The sequence below is a fragment of the Amphiprion ocellaris genome, chromosome 1 (genome assembly GCF_022539595.1).
Source record: "Amphiprion ocellaris isolate individual 3 ecotype Okinawa chromosome 1, ASM2253959v1, whole genome shotgun sequence".
Lineage (NCBI taxonomy): Eukaryota > Metazoa > Chordata > Actinopteri > Pomacentridae > Amphiprion > Amphiprion ocellaris.
The window spans coordinates 3,978,850-3,992,902 of record NC_072766.1 but is presented as its reverse complement, the minus strand read 5'-3'; positions in this window follow the sequence as shown (position 1 = coordinate 3,992,902).

The following is a 14,053-nucleotide window of genomic DNA, read 5'->3' as shown; positions in this document are numbered from 1 at the left end:
CTGCAGGAGTGTCTTTGTTTACTTCCAGCCGTAAAAGTAATTTGTCCGAATGGTCAACGTGATCCACTTCCTCAATGAGGCCTTTTCAATCTTGATTATGGTTTTATTGGTGCAACACTATATTTACAGTCTTATGTAATCTCATCAAATTAAGAAAAAAGTGCCAACAGCTGCTAAAAGTGTAAAGCTGGTATTCTGGAGCTTCCAGCAATGAAAGTGTACTGGCAATGTTGAAACAACAAAAACAAAAACTAGGGGAACACTTCAGACTTTTTCAGATAAATAAGTGACAGTTTTTGCACCAGTGTGTGTTTCTCTTGTTGCCTGATTCCACCTCATCCTCTCTCCAATTTGATTCACACACCTACACAACTAACACATAACTGTTTGGCCAACAGTCATTGCATTCCTAATATATTTTCACTGGAGCTCGGCTTTAACTCTCTTTTATCAAACCAAGAACAAAACAGCAACAAAAATCCTGCAGTAACTGTGGCAGTGGCAGGAAAATGCAAATCTGAGACCAATTTCTTTGTCTCCTCTGAGTACATACATTCCCATGTGGGCTGATACAGTAGAGACCTTCTCTCTTCCTATAGCTTCGTCCACTGCAGCGTGACTTTGCTCTCCTGGTGGACTTGAGAACCTTTAACCCACATACCATGAGAACTAGGAGAGAAGAGAGCTATTCTGAGGAATAAAGTAAAGCGTAATTACCAACCGGCTGTCAGACAGATTGGCACAAAAGAAAACCAGACAGAAAAAAGAAAGAAAGAGAGAAAGAAAGGCTGGGAGAAACTAATGAGGGGCCTTACATGGGGGAGGAAGGGGGAGTTTAGCCAAGGAGACATGTCATGGCCAACAAGAATGTGGTCTATCTGATTAATGTGGTGGCCAGCCGGGGGAAAGGAGGTGTTGGGATTGGAGTTGGGTGGGTGACACGGCAGCATATGGGAAGTAAAAATGACAAATACAAACCACCAAACATAAACTGTGACTGTTGCATATGAATGGGATGAATGGCGTGGCTGTCTGTTCCATAACTTCTTTCCTAACAACTAAAACCACCTATATGGCACTGCCTATTTATAACAACTTTCCATTTGCCCCACGTGGTCAGTCTAGATAAGCGCTGCATGGGTGCTGACCGGCAGTACGTCATGTCGCCTGCATCATCGGAATGTAATCGATAATTACAGAGAATCAGATCAATGATGGCAACGAGCGGTTCAGTGTGTCATCTGCCCCCAACGGCGGCCACAAATCAAACCAATAACAACACAAGTGAATGATTTTCTTAAGTGCTTTTTATATGCATGATTGCACAACAAATGAAATAGTGGTAGTAGGTTTAGTTCAGTGGGTTTAGTTCAGTAAGTGAGGAGGGCTCTGGCTCTGGGGAGGAATCTGAGTCCTAAACAGAATGTGCTGCTCTTTCCCCTTCGGTCTTGCCATGGGGATTCCTCACTAAGACAGAGACTAGACCTCCCAGCATGCAGCAGAGCCTGCTGGCATTTGTTAATTCAGTCAGTTACTCAGCCATTCCCCTTTCACTGGGTGGGATATCAACACAAAGAATAGCGCTGCAGTGACAAAAACTGCACTGCATCAAAAGAAGACACCACGACGAATGCCATTGTTTAGAAAGCTGAATAATTAACTTGTTAGAAAAAAACTGGTGCAGTCTTAGATCAGACGACATTATTTTAACATTGGGGAGTTTAGTCTACATGCCTAGGATAATTGCAAAAGGACAAATTTGTTCATTTTAGGTATAAAAAGCTCCAAAAATAGCTTTAAATAGCCTGTTTTATTCAACCAACAGTCCAAAATGATTAATTTAACATCAAACAAGATGCAAAAAAAATTTCACAGCTGAAATTTAAGATCAAGGGAATTCTTTCTTGGGATTATTTTTAAATATTGGTGCCATATATGCATCTATATCACCATGAAAACACCAAAACATATTCAGTGATCTCAGTGTTGAGCATGAGACAGATGTTTTTTAGATCCATTAGCAATTAACCAGGACATAAAATGTGTGATTATTTGCCTTTAATTGCATTTCTGCATGTCTTTAGAAGCACACAACACAACAGTCCACAATTTTTGAATAAGCTCATTATATTATTGTTTAACTAATTAGAAGGTGGTTGTTATTAAATTTGAGCAGTTATTTAGTTGACATTTTAGTGATATCCAGTAATTTTTTTTATTAATAAGTGATTGTTTCCATAATAAATAATGATGGAATTTGTAAAGACATGATCATAATGGACATAAAAACATTAGTTTTTTACTTTTAATAAAAATGTATGCAAGATATATCCCATGGACTTCAAAAGTCCCTCAATTATATATTGACCCATATAATACTTGCTATTGGGTGAAAAGTAACTTTATCCACCTAATTTAGAGGCTTTAATGGGTTTAGATTAACTGGATTACATGCACCTCTACAATTAAAGAATATTCTCTAACTGTAGAGAATATTCTTTAATGGTCCCATGCTGTGAAAATCTATTTTTATTGCATTTTGTATGCCTTTAAAACTTGGAGATGTAAAATAAAACCAGTGAGAATATTCCTCTCGCCCCCTCTCTGCTGGACCACCTCCCAGCTTTGCAAGCCAGCGAGATTTTTGTTCAGCTGGTAAATGGGAACTGAGGAGGCCACAGTTGTCCAGCTAGAAATATTCATAACTCTGCCTCCTCACTGAGTCATGGAGAACGAGCAGCTGCCTCACAGTCCACCAAGTTTATTTATTTGCACTTCATTCACTTCTAGCATCTAAAGAAGTGAAGAGCCACTGGATTACTTTTATTTTTATTGGACAATGTCACCAGAGCAATAGGAAAATCGTTAGTGTTGTCACATTGGTCAGGTAACGTTTCAGTAATGGTGGAAACTGCAAGAGCGATTTAAAAGCAGTAAACAAGGGTTGGGTGGGTTAAAGTGTTTTCATGTTGTGCTTCAGTGCAGCCTAAACCCAGCTGCTGTTTCCATCTGTTTTCTTCTCTCCTGCTCTCTGTGCTCACATTTACTGCAGTTTAATATAGTTGAATTCCCAATAAAGCTGTTCTCAATTACAGATTGTTCAGTTTTTGCTGTCAGAAAATGCAATAAGTATGAAAACAGCGACTCATTAAAACTACATGTTAACTGAAAGTCACTTCAGAACCATTTTCAAGCTGCTGCTCAGAAACACATAACCTTAATACACTGTACAAATGAGTTGGAAAGAGAAATTGGACTCACATTCATTCAGGTCTCTCAGCTGCCATGTGTTCAACTGCGCTCTTCCTGAAGTGGGCGTGGCCAGCAGCAGCTCATTTAAAGCTACAGACACAGAAACAGCCCATTGAGAACAGGGCTGAAACCAGGTGGTTATACAGTCATGGCAAGCATCTTTAAGCGTCTTGAAAAGTGCCATAGAAGCATTATGTAATATTGTAATTGATAATATGATAAAATAAGCCTTCTTCACCTTTACTAATTTGCTGAGAGAGGTATAATATCTTTAAAACTCTATCTTAGATGATGCTAAAATGTGGATTCCATGATGCTAATACAGGGTGTTTTCAGAAATTTTATTCAGATAAAATGGGTCAATAATAATTGAGGGACTTTTGAAGTCCGTGGGATATATCTTGCATACATTTTTATTAAAAGTTAAAAAAATATATAATGTTTTTATGTTCATTATGATCATGTCTTTACAAATTCCTATTTATTATGGAAACACTCACTTATTAATAAAAATGACTGGATATCACTAAAATGTCAACTAAATAACTGTCCCAGTTTAATAACAACCACCTTCTAATTAGATAAACAATAATAAAATGAGCTTATTCAAAAATAGTTTTGATTGCGTTCTTTTCATTAAGTTGAGATAATCATGACAGATTTTTCTTTTTTGGCAATATATCAAATTTTATATGGAAAATAACAAACTGTATCTCAGGTTTACTACAATATCTTTCTAAATAATTTTCAATTTCAATTTTACTCAATTGTATGTATAATATTTAGAAGAATCTTTCTGTAAAAATGCCATGTGGCGTTTGGTTATAGGCAGTCATGTTAATTTTAGGCCTGAAAACAGTAAAAGATAACAACTTTGTTACAGAAAGTCCCACAATTATATACTGACCCCTGTATTAGTTGATCAAGTAAATGATGTGCAGCCGTGTAGTGTATGATATACAACATTGTGAGTGACATTTTAACAGTGATCCCACTGGGATTGAATGTGTGGTTTGTTCAGGAGTTACTCTTAAATCAATAATCACTTATGAAACTAAGATTAAGAGAGTATGTTTCTTTAATATTGTAAAAACGCATGTCACTAAATCTATGATTACAGTCGTTTTTCTGATTTTCCACACTGGAAACCTCTTTCATTGAGTCTAATTTGAGTTCAGCTGTATTTGTGGAGGAGATTAGATATTTAATAGTCTTTCCTCATGATGTGCCCATTTTGTTTGTTTTTCTCTCTGGAAGTGGATTTCTGGCTCCCTCTCTTCTTTCTTTACACATGTTCTACATACATTTTGTTCCCAGTGAATTATCTGTAGCATGTGTGTGTTCACCTTAGTGTGCTGAGCCATGACTGTTAATGTGATATTGAAAGAAAAAAAAATCCTCCACAAAAGTATGTAACCTCACAGATCAATCCTCTTAACCGATTAAAGCTGTACCAGAGGTTTCACTCCCTGCAGCCGTCTACAGGTCAGCCGCCTGCCGTTACGGAACAAACAGGGATCAGCACTAATTAGGATGATTACAGCTGGAGCTATCTTTACAGAAATAAACAGGAACTAATGAAAATAAACTATTATGCACTGTGCAAACATTTGATTGTTTTGCATGCGAGGCTCAAAGAAGGGAAAGTGATTCTTCAGTGGTGTCAGAATGACTGTATCGCTCCAACAGACACCAGTCTGATATCGGTAATTCATTCATTTTCAGCCTCATTCACTTGGAAAATGTGAACTTTGAACAAGTGTAATTTCTTTCTCCAAATTCCACTACGGTTTTGACCCAGTTTGGACACTTCAGCCGTCTGATTATTACTGCGCTTACCTGCTATGTCACAACTAAGGAGGCTGAAAGTGGGTCAGACCAGACATGTGAGGGGCCCAGAAAAGAGGCTACTCAGCAGGCCAGACTATTGTCCCCTCACTCCAGGTAGGAAGTGTGTGTGTGTGTGTGTGTGTGTGTGTGTGTGTGTGTGTGTGTGTGTGTGTGTGTGTGTGTGTGTGTGTGTGTGTGTGTGTTAGCTTCTCTCTAATGCACAGGGCGTTCTCATTTAACTGATGCTCTATTTGTGGAAGTATCCATGGTGATAATGATTTGCAGTCATGGAAAAAGGCCGGATGGACAAGTGGATGCATCTATTTAGCACACTTGGGTGAGATCTCTGCTGTCCCCGCCAGTTTATTTACCTGTTCAGACAACCGTAGAGGGGGAGAGGGTTGACCTTGATAAGGGTTACGAGGGTAAGAGTGATTAAAAAGTTCCAGAAAATCCCAGAGAATGAAAGAAACAGAAGAGAGGGAGAGGTTAGGGAGTTATGAAGGTACCAAATGGTTGACACAGAACTTCAATCGGGCCCCATGGGTAATTCAGATTTGCAAGGAGACATGTCGCTGTACATTCCAGACATGACCAAAGCTGCTGCGTTCTGCTTTCCTTGCTTTTCTACTGTACAGACAGTTGCATAACCAGCAGCCTAAGGCAGCGATGGGCGTGTTTATGAAATATTTACAGTAAAGAGAACAGTACCTTTGCATCACAAACATGCATAGAAAACTCTTTGGTGTTTTTTTACTTTGGAAAAGATGACTGGCTTGTACCACTGATTTGCACTGCAGATGTAGAGGGAGAGAGAAACAGGCAAGTGGGTAATTAGCTGAAAGCAAACGTTCCAGAGATGGTAATAGGTGGAAGGTGCACACACACTTAGAGCCATAATCAGATCTTATAATTCCCTCTCTGTTGGGGGTCTGTTTTGAGCAGGGAAAAGGTGTCAGCTTCAGCAGAAACCAGCTCCGCTGTCATTGCAGCTGCACTGCGGGGTGATTTCACAACTGCAGTCCAGAAAGACAAGAGATCAGACCATCAATCATCAACCAATCAAAACATCTAAATAAAAGAGACCCGAAGGGAATAGAAATGTTTCCTGTGGTGCTCTGTGTTGCTGAAGAAGAACCAAGCCGTCATTGTTTTCTGAGGATTATAATTAAAATTTTGTTCAACAGGTTCAACAGGAACAGGACGGAGGATTGTTTGATGTTATGACATAAGATCGAAGCTGTTGAATGTCTTATTGTTGTGTTTGTTGTGTAACACAGTAGCTATGTTCAGATTTGTTTCACTGTTGCAGTGACATCAAGTACTGTAAATATGTGCCACAGCTATGTAATGTCATGGGAGACTATCAGCTGCAGGAAAAACAAGAGTTTATAAAAACTTTCTGTTTACCAAACTAGGAAGTAAAGTGAAGCTGGTTTCCAGGCAGTCCAGAATAAATATAAACTAAACTGATCACTCCACCAAAATGTGCATTACTCTGTGTGTGTTATCGTGAGCTACATGCTTATCTAACCCAGGGTGGTGAGACAGAAGGCAGACAACAGATGAGTCAAGAGGGAAAAGAGAGAAAGACAGAGAGTTTGCTTAGCTCGGTGCTGGCAGCGTGGTTAGATAACTGAAGGTCAGAAGCAGAATGTTCTGTGCGGTGAGTCGCAGCGGGATCTGAAATACCGCAGGCCGGGGAGACTGGGTGAGCTCTCGGCCCACACCTGACCTCAGCACCTTCCTCCCGTCCTCCACGGTCGATGGCATTTCTTCACCTCCTTCTCACTGTGTCCAGGACATGCATAGTTTAGTTAGTGCGCTCTTTCCTATTTTAACCTCTTCAACATCACTGATCCCTTAATATTCCCAAGAACACACTGTACGACAAACAGCCACAACATACTCAGAAACAAAGAAAGTAGTAACAGGCTGCAGATTCTTTTGATTGCATGAACTTAATACCACATTTTCAGTTTGAACTGTCAAATGAACTGCGAGGTCAATATATAACTGCAGGACTTTTTGTAACATAGTTGACAGGCATCATAAGTGACATTTTTGCTGTTTTCTGGCCTAAAATGAACATGGCTGCCTATAAGCAAACACTACATGGCATTTTTACAGAAGGATTTTGTAAAACAGACTGATAATGACCAAAAAGGCTGTGAGACAGATAATTATCATATAAAGACACAAAATGACAAGAGACACATAAATAACAAAAAAAAAAGAAAAATGACCATAAAAACACCTAAAATCTTCACAAACAGCCTGAAAATGGCCACAAAAAGGCACAAAATGACCACAAAAAGACCTAAAATGGCCACAAAATGGACAAGATGGCCAAAAAAAGAAACAAGATGAGCAGGTCTTGTCATTTGGAATTAAGACACTTCCAGGAGAGGTGTTTTTGTAATGGGGAACTTAGTGGAAAGTGATTTCTTGGACACAGATACAATTAGTTATTTTCCATAAAAAGTTTGATATATTGCCAACAAAGAAATATCTGTCATGATTATCTCAACTTAATAAAAAAGAACACAATCAAAACTATTTCTGAATAAACTCATTTTATTATCGTTTAGCTAATTAGAAGGTGGTTGTTAGTAAATTGGGACGGTTATTTAGTTGACATTTTAGTGATATCCAGTCGTTTTTAATTAATAAGTGATTGTTTCCATCATAAATAATTCAGGATTTTGTAAACATATGATCATAATGAACTTTAAAAACATTGTTTTTTTTTTTTTTTTTTTAAACTTTTAATAAAAATGTATGCAAGATGTAGACTTCAAAAATCCCTCAATTATCTACTGACCCAGCCAAACTGATTGTAGATGGTGACACAATGAAACCGAGGACTGGACTAAAAGCAGCATTTTCTGCAACCAAACACTGATCAAGCTCACAGAACTTTCCAAGCTAGATACTCCAAATTTATGAGGAATGAAAATTTGGGAAGATGTGATAAAATTATTTATGTATAAGACATTTCTTACTTCTGTGGTAGGGAACAATGCAGCCATAAAGACAGTAGCTTGTGGGTTTGAATATTTCAGATATACAGAATATATATATGGTACTGTCAAACCCTCCACCCACACTTGAGGTCTTCCAGTGTAAAAATAATTTACTAACATCACTGCATGGCTTATTGCAAAGTGGAAGCACACTCTTTGCAATCATAAACATTTTACAGCCAATAACTGGCATATGTCAAACATGAATTGGACCCGCCAAACCCGATGTCCCATGATATCTGCAATGTCAAGCTGCAGCCACGAGACCCGGGTCAGGAACTGTGTGACATTATTGTCCACTCTGTGTGCAATCACGAGACCCTCATCGGACATTCCTCAGTACAATGTAACAAGGTAGAAATGTTCCAATGCAAGTCCTGAAGTAAACATAATTAAATGTACTGAAACATTATGAGCAAAATGGAAATGAAGCCTCAGGAGTAAAACTACATCATCTGCAGGAAAATGCATTTTCTATGTGATATTATTAGACTGTAAGCTGTATGAATGCATAAGCAGCATGTTACTGTTCTAGATGTACATAGTTAAGGTGCTTTAAGCTGCATTATATGAAGTTTTATTTGGTTCAGTGGATTCCAGCTGAGGGTTCTGACCACTATAGATAGTCACAAGACACATCTGAAGATTGTGATTGTTAAAAAGGTGTGCTACAACAACTAGGTATACATTTTTTGGATATTTCCACAATCTTTCCTGATACTGTGAAATACTGGAGAAAAATATCTTAAACCCAGCTGTTATTTAACCCTCATGTCGTCCTGCGGGTCAAAATTGACCTGTTATAAAGTTTGAAAATGTGGAGAAAAAAATACATTTTCACAGAGAGACTTCTGATGTCCACATTTTCAACATTTTTGGGAAATCTTTGTACATTTCTTGGTGGAAAAAAGAAATGTTAAAAATGTTTCTTAAGAACATTCACAAAAAAATCAACCAAAATCCAACAAAATTTGCTGGATTTTGGTTAATTTTTTTGTGAATGTTCTTTAAGAAAATATTAGAAATTTTACTGATATATATGGAATCACTTTAGATATTTTTAGAATTTTTGAAAAGATTTTTACTCATTTATTGAAAATATTTACAAGAATTTTCTCGCCACATTTGGGGGATTTTTTAAAAATAAAACTTTTAAGGGAAATTTTTAAGGAATTATTGGAATTTTCTTCCTGAAGGTTTTGCAAATTTTCAGAAGTTTGGGGAATTTTTTTTTGCTGAATTTTGGGATTTTTTTCAGACAAGGAAACAATATTTTTTGGTGCCCATAAATGAGGACAACAGGAGGGTTAAAGCACACTCAGCTGTCAGACCTCCAATTATCATCCTTCACTCACATCTGAGCTCACAGATTTGCAAACCAGATAGAAAGATACAGTAGATACAGTAGATAGTGGTGCAGTTATTACTGGTTCATTTGGGGAACAAGCTACTGTTTGTGTTTAATGAGGGAGAAGAGTGGCCCTGGCAGCTCTGGAGAATCTTTAACACAAAGGGTCACCTTGCATTTTCTTGTTTTTTCGGTGTGTTTTTATTGGAAAGGCTCGAGCGTAATCTGTGTGCAGAGCTGCTCACAGTTGAAGGTAGCCCGTTGTTTACAGATTAAACCCCGTTCCTTCAGCAGAACAGGCTGACCCAAATCGTTAAGGACAGGAGGAAAAACAGATGATACTGAATTGTTACAGTTGTGCGAATGTGTGAATGTGTGTGTGTGTGTGTGTGTGTGAATAACGCACACCTGCTTGTGCGTAAGGGAAAATGTTCCCGCTAAGACCCTCTGGGGCGGCAGCAGTCTCCGGACCAGTGTCATGTGTGAGTGTTTGAGGATCCTGTTGTGAGAGTAGAGTATTGTGTTTCTATTTTATTTATTAGCCTCTTATATAAGCACCAGCAGGGGGATGGGGCATACTGAGGCAGGGGTAAAGGGCACCGAGCTATGAAATACAATCAGGACAGACAAAGTGACGCTGTTATTGAGGCCGTTGATACAATTTATAGAATTAGGTGAACAAAAGACACAAACCAGGCAGAAAAAAAGACTTTCAAAGCAATGTTTCCTTCTAAAAACTGAATTCTCTGGATATATATGTGAAGTTAAGTGGGAACTTTACATAAGAAATTCAAGAAATAGTGATATACTGTAAAGTATATGTATATTAATGGTGCTAAAGCAAGGGTTCCAAACATGTGGCCCGCAGGCCAAAACTGGCCCTCCAGAGGGTCCAATCTGGCCCCCAGCACAACTTTGTAAAATGTAAAAATTACAGAGAAGACATTAACTGCAATTTGTAAATTTGTAAAACTGTAAATTATAAATAATTTCTAGACCATGACAAGTTGTTTTGATCATAAAGTAAAATATTACATTGCTCATTGTTCTTTTGTTGTTTTGTGTCTCACTTTTGTAATATTTTGTCTTGTTTTTGTTGTTTTTTGTCTTTTTGTCAGATTTTTATCGTTTATGTCATGTTTTTGTTGTTTTGTTTCTTTTTTGTCAATTTGTGTTTCTTTTTTGTCTCGCTTCTGTTTAGTCTCATTATTGTCATTTTGTTTTGCTTTATTCATTGTTTTGTGCATCGTTTTTGTCATTTTGTTTCACAGTTTTGTCATTTTTTTTCTCATTTGTCCATTTTTTTGTCTTTTTGTAACTTTTTTGTCAGATTTTTTTGTCACTTTTTTGTCAGATTTTTTGTCACTTTTTTGTTTTGTTTCATGTCATTTGTCGTTTTGTCGTTTTGTCATTTTGTTTGTTGCTTTTGCTGTTTGCATGTCATTTTTGTAATATTTTGTCTTCTCTGTTTTTATTGTTTTTTTGTCTTTTTCCACCAAAAAATGTTCAAAGATTTCCCAGAAATGTTGAAAAAGTGGACATCAGAAGTTTCACTGTGAAATTATTATTTTTTTCCAACATGTTCAAACTTTAAAACGGGTGAATTTTGACCCGCAGGACGACACGAGGGTTAAATCTAAGTATTGGGTCATTTCTATTTACTCCAGTATATAATAACACTAAATCAAATCGAAATGTCTTGGTCCATCTAGTCCAAACCACTAAAATCTCTGCTTTTGTCATGACTGTCAACATTGTTCTTTGCAAAACTATCAGGTTGCACAGGGATGGTGAGTAAACAGCCCTGTTCAAGTCCAGCCACATATTCTCAGCTGGAATGAGATCTGTGCTCTGATTCGATCACTCCAGAACATTCACCTTTCCAGTTCTGAGTAGTTTTGGCTGATTGGCTTAGAGCAGGGGCGTCAAACTCATTCTAGTTCAGGTTCCACATTCAACCCAATTTGATCTCAAGTGGACCAGACCAGTAAAACCACAGCATAATAGCCTATAAATAACAACAACTCGAAAGATTTCCTTTGTTCAGTGCAAAAAAAGCACATTTTGAAATTGTTCACAATTAAGGAAAAATGTTTCTACAAAACATTATGAACAACCTGAAATTTCTTAAGAAAAATAAATACAATTTCAACAACATTCAGCCTCAGTTTATCATTTCCACATTACAACTTCCAGATCACAGAGTGTCTACAAAGATACAAAACATTTAGTCACAGGTATCTGGAACTGAACAATACAGTATTTTACTTTGAAAAAGACAAAAAACAACAAAAACAAGACAAAATATTACAAAAATGACACACAAACAACAAAAGCAAGAAACAAAATGACAAAAAATGAGACAAACGACACCAAACAAAACAAAAAAGTGGCTAAAAATTAGACAAAAAAGTTACAAAGCGACCAAAAAATGGACAAATGAGACAAAAAAATGACAAAACCATGAAACAACACGACAAAAACGCTACAAAAAATGACAAAAATGAGACAAAAAACACAAGCGAGACAAACAGGAAACACAAAACGACAAAAATGTGACACAAACAATAAAAGCCAGACAAAAAAAGACAAAAAACAACAAAAACAAGACAAAATATTACAAAAATGAGACACAAAATGACACAAGAACAATGAGCAATCTAGTATTTTACTTTATGATCCAAACAACTTGTCATGGTCTAGAAATTATTTTAAATTTATAGTTTTACAAATTTACAAGTTGCAGTTAGTGTCTTCTCTGGAATTTTAACACTCTGAGGGCCAGATTGGACCCTCTGGAGGACTATTTTTGGCCCCTGGGCCCCATGTTTGACACCCCTGGCTTCGAGTCAGTGTCTTGCCAAAAAAACAAATCTCCCAAGTTGCAGTTTTCTTGCGGACTGCATCAAGTCGTCCTCTGGGATTTCCCTTTACTGTGCTGCATTAATTTAACTCCTCTACCCCTATAGCCGTCCATTCAGGCTGCTAAGAAGGATCCTCACATCATGATGCTGCCACCACCATGCTTCACAGGTGTGTTTGTGATGATATCCACCAAACACAGAGTCTAATCTGCTGTCAAAAAGCTAAATTTTGGTCTCCTCAGACTAAAGAACCTTCTTCGGGTTGACTTCAGAGTCTCCCACATGCCTTCTGGTGAACTGTAGTTGACATGAGCTTTTTTTAAACGTGGCTTTCTCTTTGCCACTCTCCCATAAAACTTTGACTGGTTCAGAACAGCAAACAGTTGCTGTATGCACAGTTTCTCCCATCTCAGCCGCTGAAGCTCAGAACTCACAGTGCTTTGGTGGCCTCTCTCACCAGTCTATTTCTTGCACAGTCACTCAGTTTTTAAGGACGGCCTGTTTTAGGCAGATTTGTGCAATATTCCTTCCATTTCTCATTGACTGTATAATAATAATAACAACAATAACTATACTCAAAGGGATAGTCAGTGATTTGGAAACTTTCTTGTATCCATTTTCTGATAAATGCTTTTCAATAACCTCTTCATGGAGTTGCTTGGAGTTTTGTGTTTTGTCGTCATGGTGCAGTTATAACCACACACTAGACCCTCCAGATACAGTTATTTTCACACTGCAATCAAATGATGCATTTGCTGTACCCAGATGATCTCCATTTGACTTCTAGCACCAGTTGGCTACGTCTGTGTTGAATTAGCCAAATTGAATTGACCACGATCCAGTGTTGAAAAGCAATAAAAGGGGAGAGAATACTTTGAATGGTCAGCATGTTTTTGTCTCTAGACTACAGGAGAAGGAGTAAAACTTTAGTTCATTTTAATACATGTTCAACTTTTCAGCTAATGTTTGAGTGAAACAAAGGCATGAGTCTGGAAACATAAGCATGCTGAAAAACCAGAATATCACCTGAGCATTCAATAAAAGCAGGTATACCTCTGCTGTACCTGGATACAAACACACTCAGGTTAACTGGGACATTGGTGCAGTCAAACAAAGAACAGAGTGGACAAAACACATCACTGTTTGCTTCAAGTAGCACCTGGGTTAACACAGAATCAGCTGCTGTCTCCTCCCAGTCCTTAATGGCAGAGCAGTGGTCAACAAAGCCCTGAGTTCTAATCTCCAAGTGACTCAGCCATGTGTCGTGTGTGCTTGTTGTGAGGCTCTAGAAATCAAAAATATACCCTTTTCTGTGCTCTCCTCTGTCAACAAATGTGCTTTCTTCACAGAAAATGTGACATCCAGGTTCAGGCTGGACAGAGGGAAGATTGTGGTACCTGGAAGAAACAACCACAGAGAGAGAGAGACGAGATGAGGAGGACGGAGAAAACAAAAAAAAGAAAAAAGAGGGTAAAATGCTGCAGCCCTCCCCTCCGTCTCATCCCCCTTCAACCGGTGCTGACTGTAGCAGTGCCTCCCCTCTCCTCTCCCCTCCCTTCCCCACTCCTTACTGTGTGGAACTGGGTTTACATAACCTACTGCAGTCTGAGATAACGCAGCACACCGACACTGACGACACCTTCGCTGTACGGCCGACAAAGACACATAACGTTTGCATCGAGCTGCATTAAACATTCATGGTATGTGCTATATATAGAATGACATGTTGCCAT